Here is a 5415-nt window from a genome sequence, read left to right on the forward strand (position 1 = left end):
CCGGGTGCCACTTGGTAGACTACTAACACTACCTACAAACACCAGAAACTAGTTGCGACTCCTGGACAGAGACCAAGTTGGTTAATAAGCCGAGAGGGGTCGAGTTACCGGAACCCAATGTGTGGTAGTATCGAGTCATTGGACAACATACACAGAACTCAATGCTTAAGGACGGTTCCAGTGAGACAACCCACCATGTACTCCTACATGGCCTCTCACCGCTACCTTTACCAAATCGTGTTCACACACTTCACTCTCAGCATCAGAACATATCGTGACACTCCAATTCATTCCCAATGAATCAGACCTGACACAACTCTAAGCAATAGCAGGCATAGCATGGTAGGAACACATCAGTGGCTTCAATCAACTCCTACACATGCTAGTGGGTTTCAACTATTTACTGTGGCAATGACAGGTCATGCAGAGGAATGGGTTCAACTACCGCAGCACAAAGTAGCAGATGAATCGTTGTTGTCCTAATGCAATAACTGAGAGCAGGAGCGAGAGAGTAGGGTTTTATCGAAATGAACAAGGGGGTTTGCTTGCCTGGTAAATCAACAAGGGAGGCACTGCTTCACAGACAGGTACTCTGGAACGTCTCCGGAGCAGGACCTATCGAGAAGGAACGGTGCCGGCAATCAATACACAATCATATGCAACAATATGATGCATGAACATGGCATGTAGATGTGATGCTGTTGAGCTAATGCAACTAGTAAACATTTGGTTTGAAGTCCATTTGAACCAAAGGTTCAAATGCATTACTAAATTAAATCTCTTAATATGCCATAATGTGTTTTCCCATATTCAGCTTGTATAAGTTGGTTTTTCATGCATGAAACTAGTACAGATGGAAAGATTGCATTTTTTTGATAATTTTTCATATATAAATTATTTAAATCTGAGCTACGGTTGAATTGTTATGAATTTTTGAAGTTTAAATCATTTTCTGGATTTTCTGAATTATTTTAATTCCAGAAAATAAATAATTGCGTCAGCATGACGTCATCATTGCATCAGCGGGTCAACGCGGCTGTCCAGGGTCAAACCTGACGTGTGGGACCCACACGTCAGTGACACTAGGGTTAACAGGGTTAATTTAATTTAATTAAAAGGTTAGGGGGGGTCGGGCCCACTGGTCAGCGTCAGGGGGGGGGTTAGTTAACGGTGATTAGCACTAAGCTAATCACCTGACGGGCCGGCCCCACCTGGCAGGGCTCAGGCGACGGGGGCTCGTCGCCGGCGACCTCTGGACACGGCGGAGTCCGCGCCACAGGCCACGGGGACGGCGTCTGAGAGCACCGGGGCGTAGCCCGGGCTCTCGCGCATCTGGTGGGACAGGTGGGAGGAGCGGGGACGGCCGGAGCTCGCCGGAGCAAAGCTCGCGGCGGCGGCCGGAGTTCGGGCGCGAGCGAGATCGGGCTGCGGGGCACGGGGAGGCCACCTGAGGGGCTCGGCGGCACCCTCGTGGCACCAGGAGCGTGAAGGGATGCTTGGTTTGGGCGGAGGCGGGCCGAGACGGCGACGGCGACATGGACGGCGGCGAGAGGCTTCGGCCGTGGTGGGGAGCGGCGCTACGGCACGGGAACGGGAGGGAGAAGAGAGGGGAACAGTGGAGGAGCTCACCGCGGATCCAGCGAGCACGAGGACGAGGTCGGGGATGCCCGGAAGCTCCCGAATCGACGGCGAGTACCCACGGCGGCCGGAGGCGAGGATGGCGACGGCGATGGCTCCACGGGATGCCCCGTCTTGCTTGGCTCGACGAGGAGGTAGAGGGGGTCGCGGCGGAGCTCGGGGGCTCTACGGAGGGGCGAGGGGACGGCGGGGAGCGCGTCGGTGGCGAGCTGCGGCGGCGGCAGTGCTTCGGGTGAGAGGGAGAGAGAGCAGGGGAGAGGAGGAGGGCGAGGGGAGGGAGTGAGAGCGGTGCGGGGCAGCGCGTGGCGACGTTCCGGACGTCCAGGCGTCGAGGGGGAGGACAGGCAGGCAGGTGCCGTGGCGGCACGGCGGTGCGCACGCGCCGGCCACACGCCTCTGGCCTCCTGGCGGGAGGTGGAGGACGACTGGCGCTAGCCAGTCGGCTGGGCCGGCCAGCTGGGCCGCACAGTGCCAGGCCTCAGGTGAGCACAGGTAGGCATTTTTTTTTAATTTTTTTTTCTAATTTTTCTGACATTGTTTGGATTTAATAAATATATTAAATCATTTAATTTCCTTATGCCAATTTTTGCAGGAGCTAGATATATTATTCCAGAGCTCTTTTATAATTGGCATAATTTTTGGACCATATTTCATATATATAGAAATATATTTCCAATGCAAATATTTATCGAATTAATCCAAATGGCCAAAATAAAATGTCCATGAGCTCCTAAAAATATTGTTTTGATTTTTATCTCTGTCCAATATTTTCAGAGGGCAACATGAGCATTTTCTTGGACCCTTTTGGAGAAATTTTTATTTGGGTCATTTTCAAAAATGATTCTGAGGGTTCCACCAATCCTCATTTCAAATTTAAATGAAATTTAAATATGATGCACAAACGACTAGCTAGTCTAGGTCATACCAGACTAGGGATGTGACAACTCGCCCCCACTTGACAGAATCTCGTCTCGAGATTCAGGGGTCGACGGAAAGAAAGTGGGGTACTCCAGTCGAAGACGATCTTCTCGCTCCCAAGTAGCCTCTCTCTCGGAATGATGACACCACTGAACTTTGAGAAACTTGATGTTCTGACGTCGAGTGACACGCTCTGCTTGATCAAGAATGCGAACTGGGTACTCTCGGTATGTGAGGTTATCTTGGAGATCAAGCATTTCATGGTCCACTCCGCGGATGGGATCCGAGAAGCAACGCCTGAGTTGAGAGACGTGGAAGACATCATGAACTCGAGAAAGATGTGGAGGTAGTTCCAATTGGTAGGCAACCTCTCCTCGTTTAGCGAGAATACGAAAAGGACCAATGTAACGAGGAGCCAACTTGCCCTTGATACCGAAACGATGGGTACCCTTCAAAGGAGTAACCCGAAGGTAAGCTTGGTCGCCAATTTCATAAGTCATATCCTTATGATGACGATCGTACTGACTTTTCTGACGAGACTGGGCTGTTTTCAAATTCTCACGAATGATGCGAACTTGCTCTTCTGCCTCCTGGATCATATCCGGTCCAAAGAATTGTCTTTCACCGGTTTCTGACCAGTTCAAAGGTGTTCGACATCTTCGTCCATAGAGAACCTCAAAAGGAGCTTGCTTGAGGCTGGATTGGTAGCTATTGTTATAGGCAAACTCGGCGAAAGGAAGACATTTCTCCCAATCCATACCGAAGGAGATAACGCAAGCTCTAAGCATGTCTTCGAGAATTTGATTGACCCGTTCCACCTGACCACTCGACTGAGGGTGGAAAGCGGTACTGAAGGAAAGATGGGTTCCCATGGCAGTTTGGAACTCTCCCAAAATGAGAAGTGAAAAGACTGCCACGGTCTGAATTGATCTCTAGTGGAACACCATGAAGTGACACTATTCGAGAAATATATAAGTCAGCAAGCTGACTAGCAGTGATACTCTCTCGAACAGGAAGGAAGTGAGCCACTTTGGAAAGATGATCAACGACTACGAAGATAGCGTTATTCCCTCTTTTGGTCCTGGGAAAGCCGGTAATGAAGTCCATACCAACTTTATCCCATTTCCATTCAGGAATAGCTAAAGGCTGAAGGGTGCCAGCAGGTCTCTGATGCTCTGCCTTAATGCGACGACAAACGTCACATTTAGCAATGAACTCAGCGATTTCTCTCTTCATCCTAGTCCACCAGAACCTCTGGCGTAGGTCCTGATACATCTTAGTACTACCGGGATGAATTGTGAGAGGAGATTCATGCGCCTCCTTAAGAATCAATTGTCGAAGATGTTGCTTCTTGGGAACCACCAAGCGATTCTCAAAGAAAACAACACCACGATCATCCATAGAGAAACTACCAGCAATACCCTTGGCAATGTTTCTCTTGATCCGAGTAATCCCCGAATCATGCTTCTGGGCTTCTATGATAAGATCCACAAGGGTAGGTTTCGCCACCAAGGTGGAAAGAAAACCGCGAGGAGCTATGTGAAGATTAAGCTTACAGAATTCCTCATGGAGAAGTGGTTGGCCTTGCTGCAACATGAGATTATTGCAATAGAATTTACGGCTTAGAGCATCAGCCATGACATTGGCTTTGCCTGGGGTGTAGGTAATCCCTAGATCATAATCTGTGATTAACTCCAACCAACGTCTTTGCCTAAGGTTCAAATCTGGTTGGGTGAAGATATACTTGAGACTCTGGTGATCGGTGTAGATCTCGCAACGTTTACCAAGGAGGTAATGTCGCCAGGTCTTGAGTGCATAGACTACGGCTGCAAGCTCTAGATCATGTGTAGGATAATTCTCCTCATGTGGATGCAACTGTCGAGATGCATAGGCAATCACATGACGATCCTGCATAAGAATGCAACCTAGTCCCTGTCGTGAGGCGTCGCAGTAGATAATAAAGTCTTTAGTGAAATCCGGTGGCACAAGTATGGGAGCAGAAGTCAGGCGTCTTTTCAGTTCCTGAAAACTGTACTCACACTGTGGGGACCACTCAAACTTTTTATCTTTCTTGAGAAGTTCCGTGAGGGGTTTGGCTACTTTGGAGAAGTTTTCAACAAAGCGGCGACAATAGCTGGCTAGACCAAGGAAACTCCTAACTTGTTTGACTGTCTCAGGTGGAGTCCAATCGAGAACGGCTTGAACTCTCTCGGGATTGACAGCAATGCCCTTACCAGAGATTACGTGGCCTAAGTAGGTCACTTCTGACAACCAAAATTCACACTTGGAGAACTTGGCATAAAGGCGGTGCTCTCTGAGTTTTTCTAACACAAGTCTAAGATGTTCGGCATGCTCTTCCTCGTTCTTCGAGTAGATAAGAATATCATCGAGGTAAACCACGACGAACTTATCTAAGTACTCCATGAAGATCGAGTTCATCAAGCGGGAGAATGTGGCTGGGGCGTTGGTTAGGCCAAAGGACATGACGGTGTACTCGTACTGGCCATAACGAGTGACAAAAGCTGTCTTGGGAATGTCCCCGTTTCTGATCTTGATTTGATGGTAGCCTAACCTTAAATCCATCTTGGAGAAGACTGAGGATCCAGCGAGCTGATCATACAGGTCGTTGATCCTGGGAAGCGGATACTTGTTCTTTATCGTGACCAAATTAACGGGACGATAATCTACGACCATCCGGTCCGTACCGTCTTTCTTCTTGACAAAGAGGACGGGGCAAGCCCAAGGAGAAGAACTAGGACGGATGAAACCCTTTTGCAAGGACTCATCGAGTTGTTTCTTAAGCTCGGCTAGTTCTAAGGGTGCCATCTTGTAGGGTCTCCGGGAGATTGGAGCTGTTCC

This window comes from Triticum aestivum, chromosome 4B, assembly GCF_018294505.1.
Source record: "Triticum aestivum cultivar Chinese Spring chromosome 4B, IWGSC CS RefSeq v2.1, whole genome shotgun sequence".
Taxonomy (NCBI): Eukaryota; Viridiplantae; Streptophyta; class Magnoliopsida; order Poales; family Poaceae; genus Triticum; species Triticum aestivum.